This window comes from Bos javanicus, chromosome 20 (assembly GCF_032452875.1).
Source record: "Bos javanicus breed banteng chromosome 20, ARS-OSU_banteng_1.0, whole genome shotgun sequence".
NCBI classification, from domain to species: Eukaryota; Metazoa; Chordata; class Mammalia; order Artiodactyla; family Bovidae; genus Bos; species Bos javanicus.
This window is the reverse complement of record NC_083887.1, coordinates 57961532-57970540: the sequence shown is the minus strand read 5'-3', so window position 1 is coordinate 57970540 and position 9009 is coordinate 57961532. Positions and strand designations below refer to the sequence as shown.

Below are 9009 nucleotides of genomic sequence, written 5' to 3'. Positions count from 1 at the left end.
AGATTCTTTACCATCTGAGCCATCAGGAAATCAATGTGCTTGTTGGCCATTTGTGTATCTTTGTATATAACTTGTTAGGAAAGATGGCTGTATGTCAGGGTACTGAGGGTGCGGGGTTGCTTTGAATGAGATGACAAGATGTCCTCTGGGGCATGAGGCGCTGATGCTCCTGAGAGGATGATGCTGAGAGCATGGGGGTGAGCTGAAGGCAGTCCTTTTGCTTACATCACTGTTTCTTCTGTGGCCTTTAAGTCTATTCTTCCTGCCCTTTAAGTCTATTTTAACATCACCAGCGTTCTCCACCCACAATGCTAGTCTGTGCATCTCAAGAATATTTAGCGGGTGCTGCTGCCTCTGACTTCATTCAGCTTTGAGTTTCTTGACTGAGAGCTGTTCCATAGAGACAAAACATTATCGATACTTCTGGATCATTAAGACTTCCAGCTGCATTAGTCTCTCTTTGCCTGCAATATTTTCATTACCTAAATGAAGGAAAACTGACTTCTAATTCTGGATAAGGACTGCCCTGGTGGCTTAGTCAGTAAAGCATCTGCCTGCCATGCGGGAGACCTGGGTTTGATCCCTGGATTGGGAAGATCCCCTGGAGAAGGGCAAGGCAACCCATTCCAGTATTCTGGCCTGGATATTGTCAAATTTTAACAACTCCAGCAGGATGGGGGTAGATTTAAATTTCTTTATAGATAGTTTAAATTCTGATTGGATATAAATTAATTCTGAATGTTTATTCTTTAATTAAAAAAAAAGAATCAGAGAATGAGCTACATATTTACCTTCTTTTCCTGGAACTTCCCAAAGAAAACTAGAGGGGGAGCTGCCAGGTACCAGTAGAGAATGAAATCAAGGCTCTTTTGGTAATATAGAGTTATTGTAAGAATTAATCACTATGTTTTAAATGAAAGATGTAAGCAAACCTTTGCTGGAGGCAGCATCTGAAGTCCTTTTTCATTAATGTTATTCACTGATGACTTCTCATCAAAGAGAATCTTCATTCAAATTATTTTCAAAGTTTCCCTGTTGGATTCCATGAGATGCCACAGGTTATTCTGTAAAAGGAAATACTAGCCATAGATTTTTTTCTTTTTGCCCTCTAAATTGTATTTAAAAATTAGATGTGAGAAGACTGCTTAACGCATCTGAGATTCCATCCATCCCTGACAAGGAGACAACCTTTTACTGACTTACTGTCAAACTGACATGAGTGTGCTTTGAAGATCACTCATTTGTGCTGTGTATCCTGTCTCTCTATTTCAATATGGATTAGTCTTGTTATTCCATGCATTAAGGGTGCCAACCAATTTCATTACTCAAATTCACTTCCCAAGATCTACTACCGACAGAGACATTTACACAGAAAAATGAGATATTGTGGTACTCAGACTGCTTCTACTGTAAATGAACTGAAACAGGAACACTTTAAAGAAAATACTAATAATCACAGTCTTCGGTTTCTATAAAAGATGCTGAAGATAAGCTACACATTTCAAAAAGTTTAATTCACGATTACCTAAGCATTACACCACGTTTGGTGTAATTGTATCTCCACCTTTGCTATGGTGTACCCATAGTAAATAGAAATTTTCATATTACAAATGGAATGAGAACAAAATAGGCATAGTTGCTGAGATCCTGGGATTTAGTATAACAACATGAGTTCAAGTCCAGACTTCAGCTATCTACTCTTACCTCAGGTATTATTTATTTATTTATTTTTTACCCCGGGTGGGACCTCAGGTATTATTTAATCTCACTAAACTTCTGTTCTCTCATTTATAGACTGAAAACCTCAGTAGCAGGTACATGAAAAAGTTGTTTTGAGGGCAACTGTAATGTGTTTCAGACAGAGTCTGGTATGTAATAATGGCCTGAACAGATAGGTTATTTTTATTAGTTATTCATATTGCTTCTTATATCAAGACTGGATATAGCAACATCATTTTTCCTTCTGCTGCTAAGTCACTTCAGTCGTGTCTGACTCTGTGTGACCCCACAGACGGCAGCCCAGCAGGCTCCCCTGTCCCTGGGATTCTCCAGGCAAGAACACTGGAGTGGGTTGCCATTTCTTTCTCCAATGCAGGAAAGTGAAAAGTGAAAGGGAAGTCGCTCAGTTGTGTCTGACTCTTAGCGACCCCATGGACTGCAGCCTACCAGGCTCCTCTGTCCATGGGATTTTCCAGGCAAGAGTACTGGAGTGGGGTGCCATTGCCTTCTCAGTCATTCTTCCTTCTAGCAGCATATTAAAATTTTAATTTCCCATTTATTTTTTTGGTCTATTACAAAGTTCAAAAATCTCAGATAAATTTGGGGTCATTTTTGTAGCAACTCAAGTTAGTATTTTATCTTAACTCCTGTTAGGATTTGAGAGTGTTTCTTGGTCAAATGATTGTGGGAAGGTGTGGGTGACATCAGCTATCATTTATTTATATAAACATTAAAAAAATTGCTAAATGCAGTAAGAAGACTGGAAGATGACTTTGCTTAGTCATTATACATCATTTTTGATTTAAGCAGTCTCATAGAGTTGGACATTCAAGTTGTTTCTTGCATTTTGCTATAGTAGTGAAGAACACGCATAATTTGTAGAGAACAAAAATTTAAAAAATCAAACAAAACTGAGAACCCTTTCTAAATGGCTACAAAATAGACCCCAAAACTTGGATATATAAAAAAGTGTGACTCATACGTGACTTGTGGGAATGTAAAACGGTTCAGCCACCATGGAAAGCAGCGTGGCAGTTCCTCAAAAATTAAACATAGACTCAGCACATGACCCAGCAATTCCACTCCAAGGTCTCTACTCCCCCAGACTGGAAACAGATGTTCAGACAGAAACTCGTACCTGAGTGTTCATGGGAGCTCTATTCACAATAGCCAAGTGGTGTGAACAACCCAAATATCCAGCAAGGGATCAGTGAATAAACAAATTGTAGTATATCCATGCAATGGATTATTATTTAGCCACAACTTGAAAACATGATGCTATGTTGCAGAAGCCAGACACAAAACTCTACATATTGTATGACTTCATTTATAAAAAGTATCCAAAATAGGTAAATCCACAGAGACAGAAAGCTGATTAGTGGTGTCTCAGGGTTGAGGGGAAACAGAAAGGGTGGGACTGCTCATGAGTAGGGCGTTTCCCTTTGAAGTGATGAAAACATTCAGGAACTTAATAGTGGTGATGGTTGTACAACATTGTTACGGTCCTAAATGACAATGAATTGTACACTTTAAAGTGGCTTAATTGATACATTTTATGTTATGTGTATGTACCACAATTGAAACAGAATTGCTCCGTGCTGCTGCTGCTGCTGTCGTGCTGCTGTCGCTTCAGTCATGTCCGACATTGTGCGACCCCATAGACGACAGCCCATCAGGCTTCCCCGTCCCTGGGATTCTCCAGGCAAGAACACTGGAGTGGGTGGTGCCTCCTAAAATACTAATACATGAAGAACCTATAAACGGAGATACACTTTCAAATAATTTGTCTGCTTGATCCCGGAGTCCTCTCATACAAATTGCTTTTTGGTCAAATGATTTCCTGCTGAACTCTGAGAGGTACCTTTTCAGAAAATAGTGTTAGATATTTTTGCCCCATCCTCCTGGACTAGACTTGATTGAAAAATCATTTTGATGGAGATAAGAAATTTATAGTTTAGCTGAGGGGTTATCAAGGAAATCCATTTCCTAATAGTTATCTCTTCTTCATAATCTTCTCAGTTCCTCTTTTACTTTTTCCCATTTCTCTTTGCATCTTCCCTTTAACTGTTGTTTGTATTTCAGGCTTCCCTAGAATACAGAAGAACATTCTTTTGGTGATCCTTAGCGGTGGAAGTAGGTGGTCTTGGTTTTGTTAGATTGAGACAAGTCCTTAAAAATATTCACTAGACATACTGGGCTCTGCTAAAGACTTTTTCACACTTGGATTCATGTCAATGGGCTTCCCTGGTGGCTCAGCTGGTGAAGAATCTTCTTGCAGTGAGGGAGACCTGGGTTTGATCCCTGGGTTGTAAAGATCCCCTGGAGAAGGGAATGTCAACCCACTCCAGTATTCTGGCCTGGAGAATTCCATGGACTGTATAGTCCATGGGGTGGCAAAGAGCTGAACATGACTGAGTGACTTTCACTTCACTTCATGTCAATATATGTATTGTGAAAATAACTATTCTGGAGACACAGCAGGGAATTTCTTCATATTTGTCATCTATTTTTGGTTAATTCTCTTAACATTGTGCTCAGGAGCTCAGTTGTGTCTAATTCTTTGCTACTCCAAGGACTGTAGCCCGCCAGGCTCCTCTGTACTTGGGATTCTTCAGGCAAGAACACTGGAGTGGGGTACCGTTTCCTCCTACAGAGGATCTTCCTGACCCAGAGATCTAGCCTGCATCTCTTACATCTCCTGCATTGGCAAGCGGATTCTTTACCATTAGTGCACTTGGGAAGCTCATCCTTTTAACCATTTACTGTCAAAGAGCTTTAAAAGAGACACGATTGTCACTTTTAAAACTTTTTGTTCATAACAGTGATTGTTCTGAAAGCCAACGTGATTGATATTTAATGTGAAAAACTATGAGAACCAGGAACACTGGAGTGGAATTTAATAAATATACATTTATTTACCTGGCTTCCCAGGTGGCATTAGTGATAGAGAACCAGCCTGCCAATGCAGGAGACGTGCAAGAGACTCAGGTTCGATGCCTGGGTTGGGAAGATACCCTGGAGAAGGAAATGGCAATCCACTCCAGTAGTCTTGCCTGGAGAATCCCATGGACAGAGGAGCCTGGTAGGCTACAGTCCATGGGGGTCGCAGAGAGTCAGACATGACTGGAGCGATTAAGCACGCACCAACAAAGTAATATTTTTTTCAATTGAACTGAAATCCTCAGACCATACAATTAACCATTTTAAAGTACACAATTTAGTAGCATTCAGTACATTCACAATGTCATGCAATGACCACTTCTCTCGGATTTAAAAACATTTTCATTACTCCAGAATAATAGCCTGTACATTAAATATTCTCCCCCATTCTACCCACCCAGCCAATCCCCTGGGAACCACTTACCTACCTTTATGGATTTTCCTTTTTTAGGTATTTCATATAAAAGAATCTTATAATATGTAACCTTTTGTGCATGACTTCTTTCATGGAGCATAATGTTTTCAAGGAGCATCAGTGTTGTAGCAAAGGTACATTATTTTTTGTGAACCAGTGAAGTTGCTCAGTCGTGTCCAACTTTTTGGATCCCATGGAGTGTAGCCTACCAGGCTCCTTCATCCATGGAATTTTCCAGGCAAGAGTACTGGAGTGGGTTGCCATTTCCTTCTTCAGGGGATCTTCCCGACCCAGGGATTGAATTCAGGTCTCCTGCATTGCAGTCAGACACTTTGTCATCTGAGCTACCAGGGAAGTGTGGCTCAGTAATATTTCATGATCCCCTGGAGGAGGGCATGGCAACACACTCCTTATTCTTGCCTGGAGACTCTCCTTGGACAGAAGAGCCTGGCGGGTTGCAATCCTTGAAGTCGCAAAGAGTTAGACATGACTGAGCGACTAAGCACATATGGATGTCCCACAATTTGTTTATCCATTGATCTCTTTATGGACATTTGTGTTTTTTTCTTTTTTTGACTATTGCGAATAGTGCTGCTATAAACATTGATGAACACATGTTCGTCTGAACACCTGTTTTTCAGTTCTTTTGGGTAAATACCTAGGAGTAGGATTTCTGGATCATATGGTAATTTTGTGTTTAAGTTTTTGAGGAATCACCAAATTGTTTTTCACAGTGGCTGTATCCACTGTGATTTTAGATTTCCACAAAATGTTTAAGTGTTCTTATTTCTCTATGTCCTTGCCAACACTGATTTTTGTTGTTGTTGTTGGTATAGTCATCATAGTAGATGTCAAGAAGTAGCTCACTGTAGTTTAATTTTTATTTCCTTATTGACCAATGGGTTAGCAGTAAAAAATCAGCCTGCAGTGCAGAAGTGAAGTGCAGTGAAGTGAAGTCGCTCAGTCGTGTCCAACTCTTTGCAACCCCTTGGACTATAGCCCACCAGGCTCCTCCGTCCATGGGATTTTCCAGGCAAGAGTACTGGAGTGGGTTGCCATTTCCTTCTCCAGGAGATCTTCACAACCCAGGGATTGAACCCGGGTCTCCCGCATTGTAGGCAGACGCTTTACTGTCTGAGCCACTGCAGATTCAATTCCTGGGTCAGGAAGATCCCCTGGAGGAGGGCATGGCAACCCACTCCAGTATTCTTGCCTGGGAATCCCATGGACAGAGGAGCCTGGTGGGCTACGGTCCATAGGATCACATAAAGTCAGACATGACTGAAGTGATTGAGCACGCACGCACTCAGTGACCAAAGATGTTGAAAATCTTTCCATGTGCTTGTTGGCCATTTATATATCTTGTTTGGAGAAATGTTTATTCATACTCTTTGTCCAGGTTTTAATCGGGTTGTTTGTCTTTTTGTTGTTCAGTTGTAATAGTTTTTTATAATCTACATGCTGTCTTTGACAGATATGTAATTTGCAAATGTTTTGTCCTATTCTGTAGGTTGTCTTTTTTGCTCTCTTGGTAACATTCTCTGATGCACAAAATATTTTAATGTTTATAAAATTCGATTTATCTAATTTTTTCGGTAGTTGCTCTTGCTTTTGGCCTCATATCTTAGGTCCTATCACCAAATCCAAGGCCATGAAATTTACTTCTGTGTTTCTTCCAATAGCTTTTACTTTTAGACCTTATGTTTATTTAGGTCATTGATCAATTTTGAGTTAATTTTTTATTATGGAGCATTAAGGGTCTGATTTTATTATTTTGCATGCATTTATATACTTTCCCCATTTATATACTTTCCCCATAACTTTTTGTTGAGGAGACTATTCTTTTCCCACTTATATTTTACAAATTCACACTTTTATTTACCTTTCAGTAAGTTTAAATCCTCGAAGCGTACAGCATCACACTGATTCTGTGTCCAGTGGTCTTAACAGGAAAGTTGCTTCAGAATTTGGCACAATCCATGCCACTGTTTCCATGAACACGAGTTATCTTTCCTCAGATTACTCTGGTTTTGTTAAGTTTTCCACCAGGAGTTACTGTGTTGTTCTTTGCTTTGTACACACAAGCACATCCCTTGCCTGAATAGAATTCAGTTTCATCTTGAGCATATACACCTTTGATTTTCAGGAGAGCTGTTCAGGAGAACTAGAGTGCTCCCTCTAGTTCCATAGACCCTGCTTATAGCCAGCAAAAATGGCCTGGGGTCACATTCTTCCAGACACATTTGTCATTTTAGAAGTCCTGTTCTCAGCAGGCCTGCACAGGGTTCAAGGCGGCTAAAGAGCTCCCATTTATTGCTCTTGGCTCTCTTGTTGAAAGCACCGGAGAATAGCGCTTTGGGTTTGTTTCTGGGCTCTCATTCCTCGTCCATTGGTCTATAAGTCTCTTGTTATGCTACTACTACGCTGTTTTGATTACTGCCGCTTTGAAGTCAGTTTTGAAATTGCAAAATGTGAATCTTCCAATTCTTTCTTCCTTTTTCAATATTGTTTGGGCTATTCAGAGCCACTAGCAGTTCTATATAGATTTGAGAATAAGGTTTCCATTTCTTAAATAAAATGAAAATTTAATAAGGATTGTGTTTAATCAGGGCTTCCCTAATAGCTCAGTTGGTAAAGAATCCACCTGCAATGCAGGAGACCCCAGTTCGATTCCTGGGTTGAGAAGATCCGCTGGAGAAGGGACAGGCTACCCACTCCAGTATTCTTGGACTTCCCTGGTGGCTCAGCTGGTAAAGAACCTGCCCGCAATGTGGGAGGCCTGGGTTTGATCCCTGGGTTGGGAAGATCACTGGAGAAGGAAAAGGCTACCCATTCCAGTATTCTGGCCTGGAGACTTCCATGGACTGTAAAGTCCATGGGGTCGCAAAGAGCTTAACCAGTAGAATGCTTTGGGTATACTGCCGCTTTAGCAATATTAAGGCTTTCTATACATGAATGCTGAATGGCTTTTTATTTATTTAGGTATTCTTTAATTTCTTTTGATAATGTTTTATATAGTTTTCGCATGTACAAGTCTTTCAGCTATGTGGTTAACTTCATTGCTTGGTTTTCATTCTTTTGGATACTATTGTAAATAGAATTGTTTTCTTAATTTCCTTTTTGGACTGTTCACTGATGATGTATAGAGACACAGCTGATCTTGTGTGTTGGCTTTCTACCCTGAACTTTGCTGAATTTGGTCATTAGCTCTTGCAGTTCTTTTTGTTAGATTCATTGGGATTTTCTGAATATGGAAACATGCCATCTGCAAATATAGTTTTAATTCTTACTTTCCAATTTGGATGTCTTTTGTTATTAATTTTTCCTGCCAAATTACTCCAGCTAGGACTTCCAGTACAGTATTAAATGGGAAAAAGACCAAGATGCCCATTTTCACCACTGCTATTCAACAGTCTACTGAGAGTAATGGATTTTGCAGAACATTTTTTGTTTATTCTAATTCACAAACTAAAGCCAGTGGTTTAATAAAGGCCCACTTTTTCTGAGGTTAGGTGTTTTGGCAAATTTGTTGTCTAGAACATATCTAATAAAAGAAATATTGGAAAAGTCCTCCTAGGAGGAAGACAGGGACTATACAAAGCTCTGTGTCTTACTTGACTAGATCTACTTTGTGATGAAAAACCATTGACTAAGGATCATTTCTAAAATGAGGGCTATTGATTTAGTAAGGTTGGTGTTTTCGTTGGTACCTTGCGATTCTTTCTAGTTTAAAACACATCATTAATTAAAAGTGGTGGAGAGACTAGGGAACTTCCAATAGCTGACGCTTGGAGAAATGACAACTGACAACAAGGGAGAATGGAAGAAAAGCAGAGACAGAAAGAATTTAGTGAAAGGACAAGCTAAATTCTAACTACTTCAGTGACCATATCCCTGCACTATGCAATCTGCAACTTATGACCTTGAGTTAACAG

General features: G+C 39.8%; 1 pseudogene; it reads right to left on the bottom strand.

Moving 5' to 3' along the window:
- Positions 1 to 6968: 6968 nt before the first annotated feature.
- Positions 6969 to 7324, bottom strand: LOC133233313 (large ribosomal subunit protein eL33-like; annotated as a pseudogene).
- Between the last annotated feature and the right edge of the window lie 1685 nt (positions 7325 to 9009).